Source organism: Parus major, chromosome 2 (assembly GCF_001522545.3).
Source record: "Parus major isolate Abel chromosome 2, Parus_major1.1, whole genome shotgun sequence".
Classification (NCBI taxonomy): Eukaryota; Metazoa; Chordata; class Aves; order Passeriformes; family Paridae; genus Parus; species Parus major.
Genome location: NC_031769.1, coordinates 138825010 through 138837812, shown reverse-complemented (window position 1 = coordinate 138837812; position 12803 = coordinate 138825010). Strand labels below are relative to the sequence as shown.

The window sequence follows — 12803 nt, the reverse complement described above, 5'->3', positions numbered from 1 at the left end:
ATGAAAAAATACTGTTCCCTATGCTTTGGGAAAGTATTGAGTGGCAGGCAGAGCCCTCTAGCAAGAGTGAGTTAAGAGTTTCCACGCGCTTTGTTCTGTGCTCTCAGCGGTGCTGCACGTTCTGCCTTTACGGGACAGAGTTATCTTGTGTCACCACTCGGTTCCGGCCTGAGCTGGCCCCTGGTGACACAGTGACACAGTGCAGGAGGGAGCCCCAAGTGTCACCAGTGACCCCTCGTCTCCACATCCCGGAGCGCTCTGTCTCCGGCTTTGTTCGTGCTGGCCTGGACATAGCACTGCGCCTTTCCATCTGTGACTGCTCCCGCTCACTCCTGCAGCCCTGCTGAGCACTTCCGCTTCTCTTGTGCATCCTCTTGACAGAAAGGGCTTTCCCTGGGTGTGTTTTGCTACGTTTTGACAAAGGACAGATAAAATATAATACCACAAACAGGAAATACTGGGCATGTAAAAGTAATGCATCTTGGTAATACCACCATTAGCGTTTTCACTGTAAGTATAAGTTCTGCTGCTTAGTTTTTGTTTATTTCACACTGACACAGGGTTTTGTTGCATGTTGGAATCTTTTGCAGTGCAGCATTGCAGAAGCAGAGGCTGAAATACCTCAGCTGGCATTGGCACTTCTGCCCTGGCTTTGCTGCAGCTTTACCAGACAGGTTCCCATGGATGATGCTGAATGTGAGTAACACCCTTGGGTTTTTGTCAGGGTTTTTTTAGACCCTACTGATCAAATTGGGGTTCTGCTGGATTTAGGTTTGGAGTTAGGTTTCCTTTTGGATTGGAGAATTTAAATATCCCTTGTTTAATCTGGAAAAACAGAACATTCTCCATCATCATTAAGATAGAGACAGCATTTTTTTGCCATTACTTTAGGACTGTACTGGAATATACAATTACGAATTTATATATATTTAAAGCACTTAAAATTTTGTGTGAAGTCCTTGAGAGGTGCCAGACAGCACATGCTACCAAAGAGTTCTTTTTGTGCACAAAATTGTGTTGCAGTCAGGAAATTGGTGTTTCTCCTATTTCTGGTGGCCTCAGTGGGGATCTTCTGGAGAACTGAAAACATGAGGAAGCTGGAAGCATCCCTTGCCAGCCTGGACTGCACACTGCCTGTGCAGTGCTCAGCAGTTTTAGAGCAATGGGTATGTACAAGGTGCCAGAAGCCTCTTTCCAAAGGGACTCTTACAGCTGAATGTGCTCAGTACATACCTCTGGTCACCCCTTGGCCCTCATCTTTGGGATTTTAAGAAAGGTCAAGGATAATAGAGCTGCTGCAAGATTTCTAGGGATGTTCTTGAAACTGAAGCCATCAGAGATCCATCAGCTAGTTTGCTCCTGCTTTGTGTGTGTGTGAAGGACACCCCACCAGCAGCAGGAGCAGCCATCTGCTGTTGAAAGGATTTGCAGTATGCCATGCTGGTATTTCAACCCTGAGGTCCAGTCAGGATGCACAGGAATTTTCCCCAAATGAGAACTGCTGAATCTTGGAGGTATCATGTGATCCAGGAACTTAAAATTTCTTCCCCTTTGTGTCATCATTACTCTTCCCACAAAATGTTTGATTTTGTAATATAGGAGACATCATGCATTAATTGTTTGGTCCTGTTCATATTTAATTTATGTGATCACCAGTGGGATCTTCTTACCTGAAGCATGGACAATTGAATATTCCAGATACAGCAAAACTGGAAAATTAAGATTTTGTGGAGTGTTTATCTGAGTGTCATTAGTTTGTTGTGATACATTTTGATCTCATGAAGCACAGTTGTGATACTTCTTTCTGCATAAATGCATAAATCTGTATGTATTGGTAGCTGGTTTTAAAGACAGGTATAAATAGAATTTTTAAGCATGTTTGTTTTTCTTTCTACATTTGCCTCATGACAGTGTTTGCATTGGCTTAACTGGTTCTGATCATACAGTGTGTATGAGGTAATAACCAGCAAAATACTCCTGTGAGGAGGCAGCTGGGGAATGGCCCCACATAGAGAGAGGAGCAGCAAGTTAGTAAAATACATCCTTTAAAAGTACCAGAATCTGTAGGTTGGTTGTGGGAATTTGTGAACAATGACATAAAGAAACTGCTTGGAAACTGTGAGTTCAGGTATCAGGCTGGAGTCAGAGCTAAGCATTTCCAGTCTGCTGATCCAGTCTTTGAATCTGTTTTGCTTCCAGCAGATGTAGAGGGCATGTTTACACTATCAGATAACATCCTCTGCCTAGTTTACACCTGGTCCCCTGCCTAAATGTTAGTGCATTCCTGAGCTTCCTTTTCCGGTCTACCAGCCGTCTTCAAAACAAAATGTAGATTTGCTCCTGGGGAGTTTCTACTGGTTTCTCCTATTTTCAACATTCTCTGCAGGTCACACCTGGGCTCACTTTGCATTACACTCCCCACAGGTTTTGTAGCCAAATCTGCTCCTCTGAGCTTCAATGAGGGTACTTTCACATTACTGTCCCACACTATTTTAGACACTTTTTGATGATTTCTTCTCCACTCCATTGTGACTTAGTGTCCAAAGGAGATGCTCGGTCAGAGGCAGTGCAATGTGGACACAGTCAATATTGGCTTGATAGGCAAAGATTGCTCTCAGGGGTGGGGTGTATAAAGAAGTGTAGACACAGCCAGTTACCTGTGTCCACAGGTGTTATTGGGGGTTATTTCAATGTTATTCAGACTCACATCTGAGCAATGCTGTCCTAAGTATCATCCATCTTGAAAAATATGGCAGAAAAGATCCATGACATCTCTTGGAGGGTGATCAGTGTGGATCAACTGGACTGAGAATTGCCAGTGAATTTCAAAGTTCTGTGGCAGCACTCTGCTGCCTACATAAGTACCTAGATAGAAGCTGGAGGGGAGGCTGTAACTCAGACTCTGGATTAAAATCAGACAGATACCATGTCTCAAGCTTTTTTTTTTTCCTGAACACTGTCTCTCTTTGCAAGCATTTCCTCTGTTTTCTGAGAACATTCTCCATTCTTACCCTGACCCTCCTGTCAGTGCTGTTCTGCTCATTCATGTGCTGCCCTGATTGCTGGCAGCAAAGTGAGGCTCTGTGGGACAGTAGTCTTGTGCTGTCTGTGTGTTCGGACCTTGGGATCATCCTTCTGGTACTGACTGCCTTCCCTAGAAGCACGTGAGGGTGCATGGAGGGGTGCAGAAAGGGAATGGGGAAAGAGCAAATCACCCTAGCAGATAGCAGAGCACCACTCAGCTGACACAGAGGCTGTGAGCTATTGAGGTTTATAACTTTCTTCATTGTTAATTGCCACATTTGTGCTGCTCCTATTTTAGTTTGGTCGAAAATGCAGAGTTTGTGATTTAACTATCTCAAATGCTGGTTAGACATTCAGATATTGCTGTTGTTCTCTTGTTCACTGATTGCTTTATCATGCACACAACACAAAGTACAGACACACAGAGATGGCAAAATGTTGTGTGTATTCATGTACATATGTAGACAGAACTATGGATATATCTGTATCTATGTGCATATATACATAAACATATAAAGGGAGAAAAACAAGAAAGAAAAATACAGAGACCATAAATATTTCTCGCTTTGAATCTGCACTATTAATGTTTCCACTTCTTGCTTCATGACTTGAGACTGTGATACAAGTTGGGCTGTATCTTTTGGCAACATTTTTTCCAAAGAAGGCCAGGCTGAAAAAATACAGTAAAAGATAATTCTGCCTAACAGGAAGCAATAATTCACACCGATGTGAAGGGAAAGAAACCTCAGCCAGACTTGCTTCCACAAAATCTTACTGTCTACTTTATTCCTGGCAATCAAAGAGATTTGTCTAGGTAAGCAACAATATCTTATTAAATGTTTAGTGCTTTACTTCTGAAATTAAAAAATGTGAATTTCCTGTAGGTAAAAAGACGGATGAAGAGCTGTCTCATGAACCCAGTTATTCTGACAGAGGGATGTGTTGTAAGATTCTGTACAATGATTTTTCAGGTAATTTCCCTAATCTTTTTCTACAGTTAATCACATGAGAACTCTCTTCGACACATTTAGAATAAGAGGAAACCTGCATAATTAAGATTGTGAAGTCAAAAGCTAAGAAAAAGACAGAATTTATGTTGCTGTCACAAATTAAATTCTGTTCGGTTGAAGTGGACAATTTTTTTTTTTTTTAATTTTTTATTTTTCCCCCACTTTTGGCATGTCTTTCATCCATGAAAGACTCAGCTTTGTGGAGGCTGGAAGGCTTGAGAACTCACCCAAGCTGAATAATTCTATGTCTGAGGCAACATCAGAAAGAAAAAATCAACACATTTCATTAAGCATTTGGAAATGGAAATGCTTGTTGGAGCAGGTGGGGTTCAAAGTAGGCACTGCTTCCTAAATCAGGTGAAGAAATGATGGTTTTCTCTTCCGGTGTTCTAGTGTGTAGAAAAGCCATGGTCCAAAATGCTGTTAGGGTCCAGGAATGAGGAACTGGCCATACCAGGAGTCTAAGGAAGCCACAGTGTGAGGTGACTTTCTGGTGGTTTTATAGTTCCCATCAGGAAAACAGAAGCTCCTCTCCCACTTGGAGAATTGTGTAGAAGTCTCCTTGTGAAGGTAGACCTGAATTTGTACTGATTCACCTTTCAGCAAGGAAAATGCCTGGAAACAAATAATATAACCTCTGATTTAGGAAAAATATTTCAAATAATCTAAACCTTTTTAAACTCTTCTTGTTAAACACCCCATTCTTTCCTAATTAATATTTTAATATTCAAGAATGTATTCAAACTGAAGCTTTCAGGACCTGTGCTGTTGGTGTTTTGATTTTCGTTTTGTTTTGTTTTTGTTTTTGTTTTTGGTTTTTTGTTTGTAGAATCTTTTCCTCATTGCTAGGAAAATGTGGTGGATAGCCAAACAAGAGAATGTGAATCCTCATGGGGCAAGGAACAAATATCTCCCCAGCCTAAGCAGACAGAAGACAAAAACTGAGGAGAATCTCCAAGGGTCTGTCCTTAAATGTCCCCTTTGAATAGAGCCAAGCTCCCTGGAAACAGCTCGAAAGAATGTAAAAAATTATAAATATGGTAAAGACAGGACATACAGGTATGGGCTAAATCCTAAGCCTGACTTTGGTGATGTAAGGATGTCCAGTGCTGCCCTTTTGATAGCAGGCAGAGGTGCACATCAACCTTGTTTAGGTTCCCATGCACACTGTAAGCAAAAGCAGGTCTCTTGTTTACTTGAGCATTATGTTTGTTACCCCTTCCCATAAGAATGGGAATAAGAATTGATGTCTCCCAGCTTGGGAAAATGCTCCTCTCCTTTGTACAAGTCTTGATACCTTTACACCTTCAAGGGCTCTGGCCAGTGTGCTCTCCTCATCTTCTGTGTGCACAGAGCCCCTTCAGGAGGACAGCTGTGCTTGAAGTAACCACGCTCTGGAAGCACAGCCCCTCCTCTCACTGCACTGCACTGCCCTGGGAGGGGAGATGGGCCCATTGCAGACCCTGGATTCTCCTTTTAATTCCTCCAGTCTGAGCAGGGAAAGGGAGATGGACTTCTATGGAGATCTTCCTTATTGCCAAAAATGATCTGACAGAGTGTGTGTATATTAATGTCGCTGCCCCCTCGGCCCTTCACGCCTTGGCTATCACAGCTTGTGCCAAACGTCAGCGGCAGGAGTGGGGAACCAGGTGAGCACTGTGTGGCTCGACCTGGAACCTCTAGAGCTCCTCCGGGCTCGGGCTCCATGAATCGCAGGGCGACGCGAGGTGTGGCAAAAGGAGAGAGAGTGCTCAGAGTCCTCCAATTTCCCAGGAACAAGTTTATTCTGACAGGTGTAGGGAGAAGACGACGAGGGACGGGGCTGGGATCACGAGGAGAAGGTCCGAGCCGAGACCCTGGGCACCTCTGTGCGCCAGGTTTTAAAGTCCGTGGGTGGCTCATACAGCAACCCATAGGACGGCAGCAGGGGAGGTGTTGTGGTCACAATGCACAGAACCAATGGTAGGGACCTGGGGGAGGGAAGACAATTGTACAACCAATAGGGCATCAAGTAAGGGGTGATAAGCAGGAAGGAACCAGAACAAAAGGTGTGGTGTACATAGACTGATAGGGCTCAGGGGCAGGACCAAAGTGATGGATGGGGAACAATCTGGAAAAAGGGGAGGGGTTTACAATGATAGGCAACTGGGGACAAACCATATTAGGATGGCGGGGGAGTAACTGGGGCAGACCAACTTTAAACTTAATGAAAGTGAACAAGCAAACTTAATGAAAGTCAACAAACAGGTGGCAACATATTAATCTTCTTGTAACCATGGAAATGGACAAAAACTAGTCAGTTGGCTACAACCAGACTGTTTTCAGTTTCTGGAAAGGGAAAAGGCTCACTTTAATCCTTGGTCTGGAATTGGCAGTCCTGCCACTGGCATGGGTCAAGGTTATGTTTAGTGCATTGAATATTTTTACCATGATTCTAGGTCCTAAAATTCACCTAGCTTCAGGAAAGTTTGCACTCTTCCTTTCTTTTATTTTTTGTTACAACACCACACATTTAGTCCTTATCAGATTGATTAAAATCACAACCTGGCTATCACGTGATTGTAGTATGGATATTGGGGCATTATAAATATACTCCAGGAAGCCTGGAGTGCAATACATCAGAATCACTTTGTAATTTTTGTGTTTTATGTTAATTTTATATTGCTGTAAATAAACAGCATGTAACACAAATGATGAACCCTGTGCAAATTGTGCTAGTGACTTATAAATATATTCGCGTGTAAGTGTATTCACTCATAAGAGATTCAGATCATGAATTAGTCTGTATTTTACAGCTGTGGGTTCTGACAATTGAAAATTTCCCTCTAGATAACTGAGTATGCTTTATGGTATATGTACAACTTTTTTTTGGGTTCTGATCTTGGGATCACGCTACTTTAAAAAGTACAGAGAAGTCAGTGTCCATCACAGCAAGGTTCTTATCTGTTGTGTAATGTCAAAAATTCCATAAAATCATTTTGAAACAGGGTGATTTATCCAAGCAGATGCAAGATTCAGGGAAATTTTCTCTTTTCCTGCAAGAGTTTCAGAGCTGCAGATGAGACTCATCTGTACCATGGTCAAACTGAAAAAAATTTCAGTTCCTGTAATTCATGGGTTTAAAACCAGGACTTCCTGTGGGCTCCACTTCAGCCAATAATCTCCAGAGAGTTGAATTCTGTAGCCACCTCCTGCCTGCTGTGATAGGTCCCTATGTGCTTCCAGCTCTTTCTCCTCTGCTTTGGTAAGGTGTGGAAAATATAGAATGAGGCCAAGTGTATATAAGGCTCTGTCCTTCTGTCATCATCAATCATTTTTGACTCTGCAGCTCATGGCTATGGTGAATAATATCTGAAACTAGGTCTACACTTATGCAGGTGCCTGAAGTGAGGGACAACACACCTTGCTCTCTCAGTCTGCATGTAGCAATCATTACACATCATTATCATCCAATGCACAGTAATTACGTTCTGAGAGAAACTAGCTATGTTCTGGAAGAAGCATTAATTATAATGAATATATATTTACACAGTCATGTAGTAAATATGTGTATATATAAATGACTGGATATATGCACATATATATATATATATATATGTACATATATGGATATAAAGATATGAATACATATGCTTTTAAGTCTAAGTACATTTCTATATTATGCATATATAAGTTAACTTGTGTGCGTGCATGTTTTCATTTGCCACATATCAGGGAAATTACTGCAGACTTGGTTGCCTCTGTCTCCCCTTTAGTCCTCTCAGCCTGTGTGTTTTATCCCTGTGTTCCAATTTTATGGCACATCAGAAATCTTCCTTGCTGTTTACTCAGTCAAAACTCACCATTTAATTGCTGTCAGAGAGTGGCTGCTTGCAAGGATTCACTTAGAAATTCTCTAATCCTGAGTGTGAATTCAGAAAGTGAACTCTAATGAGCTCTTTCCTCCTCAATTAACTCACCATGGAAAGAAGTCTGGTTCTGGCTGCTTTGTCTGCAATTCTGCATAGACAGGCATGAGGGCTGAAAGATGTGCCTGGTATTAGCACAACTGCAGTGCTTGGGAAAGCTCTCTTCTGGGCTAGCAAATGCTCAGGATGTCCATGAAGGTTATCTTCCCTCTGCAGAGAGGTATATTCTTTATTTTAAATATCAGTCTCCTTTGATAGGGGTAGTAAATGTTTCTAAACTTCTATTGCTCATTTTGGGTGCCCTTCTTCAATCAGAAGGGAAAAAAAGTCTTAGAGAATATTACTTGGCAAGAAGTACAGCTTTTAGTTATTAAATGGGTGTGGATTTAGCACTACTGGGATTTGGAGTCTAGGCAAATGTCAGAAGCAAATAAATATTGTGACCTTCTGAAATGCAAAAAATTTTTTTTATTTTGTTAAATTCTGTCCATTCTCAACACTACAAAAATATCAAGAAACAGAGAAGCATGAAATCATAGACTGCTCTGGGTTGGAAGGAACCTCAAAAATCACCTAGTTCCAAACCACAGCTCCGAACCACCATGGGGCCCACATCTTCCACTTCCAGGTTGCTCAGAGCCCCATCTAGCCTGGTCTTGAACACTTCCATGGATCAGGCATCCAGAACCCCTCTGGGACACCTGTTCCAGTGCCTCACCACCCTGACAGTAAAGAATGCCATCCTAATAATGTAGACTCATAGAATGGCCTGGATTAGGACGGATCTTAAAATAATCTAGTTCCAACTCCCCTGCTGTGTACTAATCTAAATCTATATCTACCCTATCTGTGTTTGAAGCCATTTCCCCTTGTTCTGTCACTTCATACCCTTTTATAAAGGCCCTCTCCATCTTTCTCTTAGCCCCCCTTCAGGTACTGGAAGATGCTGTAAGATCTCCCCAGAGCCTTCTCTTTAGGCTGAGCAGCCTCAGCACTCTCAGCCTGTCCTCACAGGGGATGTGCTCCACCTCCCTGAACATCTTTGCAGCCCTCTCGATCTGCTCCAACAGGTCCACGTCTTGCTTATATTGAGGACCACAGAGCTGGAGGCAGCACTGCAGTTGGGGTCTCACAAGAGCAGGATAGAACAGGGTTGGCTTTCTGGGCTGCACAAGAGCTGGGTTGTGTTCAGGAACTCCCACAAGGTTCTCCACAGGGATACTCTCAATTCACTCACCACCCACACTACCAATATCTGGTATTGCCCTGACACAGGTGAAGATCCTCTTTCATAGGAAGGGGACTATTTGAAAGATTTAGTAGCTGGTTGGCAATTTTTTTTAACTGTATAAAGATGTGGACAGAGATGTAAGATATCTTGAGATCTTTCCTAGTCTTACTATTTTCTTTAGTGTCAGGATCAGCCAAATCAATATCACTTCTAACAGATATTATCCTGTGATGAATGACTTCGTTTGTGGAGAGACTACAGCTTCCCCAGACATCTTGGCAAAGTATTAACTTTGCCAAGAGAAAATTTTCTTCTATATTTAGTCTTCATTTTCCACCTTTTTTTTTTTAAAATCTCTGACCACACCAGATGAATAACAATTTACTTTCTGCATATTTTATATAACATTTTATGTATTTATGTCATCAAGCCTTCTGCTGCTTGGAGAAAACATAATCTTCTTCGAAAACATAAAGATTCAATGGTGCAGGACAGCACTTAAAACACTCTGTGGGTCTATGAGAAGCTCTTCAGACTGTCATGAGCTCATCTGCTCCTCAGCATGGCATCCCAGGCCAGGTGTGGATCCCTTACAACCACCTCATAGATCACATTTTGGAAACCATCAATATAGATTACTTTTCAGTGAGAACTCCAAGGTGGGACAGCTTATCATGTGTTACTGGTGATCTTTGATGTACATACTTCTTACCCTGTGCCACAAAGTGTGGACAGTTACTTTTCTGTAGTTTGCAAAGATTTTTTTTTCCTTCACTGTAGGTACATGGGAGGCCAATTACTACAGGACAGGATGGGGCACTTTGAGATTTGTGTGGATAGCTAATCTTCAAAAGCAAGTTTTGCAGTTATGGAATTGTTTTAGATTATGCCTTACAGTAGGAAACATTTTAATCTTGTCTTTAAATAGCAGAGGCTAAACATTATCTAGAGATATCAAGAGATAATCTAATGCCTTAAATTTGGTACACTACCTATCATAGGTCTGAAATAAGAAATTATTTACAGATAATAGCCAAATTGAGAAGGTATTTAAATGAGGTAGAGCATACACTTTTGCCTTGCTCTGAACATGGATGTTCTGTTGGTTTCAATCCATTTCTGAAGAACATTTCTGTTACCATCAAATTATCCTCAGACCTTCATTTGGATGTTTTGTTTCCAATAAGTAAGCTTTTAGGTTAAATTATGTTGTGTCTGTGTTCTAAATGTCAGCATATTTGGGGTTAACACACGGATAAAAAGCTGAATTCTCTGCATCCCTGTGTTCGGGATAACAACAGTGACAGGACAGACACTGAACTCTTTTAGCTTTGGTTCTGGACACAGATTTTTGTTCAAACATCAGGTCTTTGCAAACACAGGGGACCTTGCATTCATAATTCATTTATTAATTTATTTGTCCATCAACTAACTTTGTGACAATTATTACTGAACAGGGACTGTCTTAGATATTGAAAGGTTTTTGAAATTCCCCAGAATTCTTAAGCCTGCAATACTTGGTGGCTTCTGCCCTTTTAACAACCATCCAACATGTTTCAGGCTGGCTGTATAATGAGTCATTTTTGTAAGAGAAATGTGATTCTAACATTTTAACTGAAGCTAGAAGAATACTGGCTGAGGTACATTGAAAAACAGCATTACATAACATCAAATGAAGTGGGAATAAAAATTTGTCTGTTTTTTTGATGCTTGAATGACTTCTGAAATAATTGAAAACTGTGACTTGTTAAAAGGCAAGAGCCATAGTGACTCTTGATCACTTGAATTTAACAGTCAGATTGTAAATATTTCCTCTTTCCATATTAAATTTTATTAGGAGTATTACAGTTAATAATGTTTAATGCAGGCTTTGCCCCTCACGACAAGAATCACTTCCAAATCCAACTTGACTCTGAAGAGTGCAGTATCCTAGAAATGGATGAGGATACAGGTAAATCTGGTTAAATGTTGTGAAATCATAAATATTTAACCAAGAAAAAGCCTGGTGACTCTGAACAGGGTACCTGGAATCACCACAGAATCAGCTAGGAAGAATCTACTATAGAACACAGAAATACAAAGTTTGAATCTATTCAGAATATATCCATATAGGGCTCTAACTGCCCAAGCTAGAGAAATTAATCTATTAGGTCAACATGAACAATTTTTCACCTATTTGACAGAAATATTTTCTGTCTACAGTCATATCTGTAATTTTAAGAGTTATCCAGGGGATTTCCAGGGCACTGTGAGAATGGAAATATGCTTACTTTGAGGCCTTTTAGTAGAAATTTGATGTCGTATTTTTGCAAATATAAGTCTACATTTACAGTCACCTGCTCTAGGTGAGCTTGTTTTAGCATGGGGGTTGCACTTGGTGATCTCCAGATGTCCCTGCCAACCCAAACCATTCCATGATTCTGTGTCATTCTGGTATCACTTACAGCTAACCAAGAGCCTTGGGTTATTTGCTCTGGGTAGGGCTTATGTTAGGACTCATCCTATCCAATACATTCAATGAGGACCTGAAATGTGACAAATTGCTGATGAAGGGAGCTACAAAGAGTTACAGAAGGACCTTATGGTGCTAAATTAGTGGTTGATGAAATTTCCATGTAAGGTAAAGTGATGCACAAGAGAAAAACAGTCTTGTATTTATGCATCCAATGATGACATTTGAACTGTTATTGCCATGCAAAAATGAGATTCTGGAGTTATTACAACCAATTATACATACTCTTAGCAGTAGTCAAACAAGAAAATGAAGTAGAAGAATTATTTTGCATGGATAAAGAAACAAGGCACATATCATTATGCCTCTGTACAAATCCATGATGTGCTCTCATCTTGAATACACAATGTAATTTCTTATTCCTTCACTATATTTCACTAGGTAAATAGGGATAGTAAAAGAAATAAAAAAATGAGGGTACAAAAGGGTGTCAGAAATCATCAAAGATGGTCAAAAATAGGAATATTCTGCTCTAGAAGAAACAAGTAAACAGAGTAAGATTGATCAACCTGGAAACTTCCCAGAGGGGTCTATAAAATCATGAAATGTGAAAATGACAATATGAAATGACCTCCCATAAGATGATCAATAGAAGGTATCAAATGAAACTTGTAGAAGTCTGGTCCAAAATTAAGTGTTCAAAAACTATGGAACTGTCCCCAAACCATGCAGATAATGGCACCAGAAGACATGTTTTAATGGTGAGCACAGGGGTGGTACTGTGTTGACAGATGGACTTGATGATCTTAAAAGTCTTTTCTGACATTAGTGATTCTGTGGTTTTAAAAAAAAAAAAAGTGGACATTTCTCTAAATAATGTGATATTAAGGCTGTGCTGCAGAACACTGTAAATAGAAAAAAATATATGGGTCCAAAAGGTGGATGAACAAATTCATGGCAGAAAAATCCAAGGCAGACTCAGTACAGAGATGCTGCCTTTGACTCCAAAAGTTCATGACCATAAATAATTGAAGTCTGGTAAATATTTTGGAATAATATAATTTTATCCTTACACTGTCTTTTTAGTGTGTGCTGGGCATCCAATACTGGCAATTGATGGAGACACATGCTGGAGCTTCATGTCTTATCTTGGCTGCTCAAAAGCCTTTGTGATTTAT

The 12803-nt window shown here is 40.6% G+C and overlaps 1 long non-coding RNA gene across 1 annotated transcript; it reads left to right on the top strand.

The window, feature by feature from the left end:
* Positions 1-263: 263 nt before the first annotated feature.
* On the top strand, positions 264-5730 carry LOC117243981. Its single transcript, XR_004496236.1, has 3 exons — positions 264-510; positions 591-696; positions 3909-5730. It is a non-coding gene; the product is annotated as an uncharacterized LOC117243981 (long non-coding RNA).
* The last annotated feature ends 7073 nt before the right edge of the window (positions 5731-12803 follow it).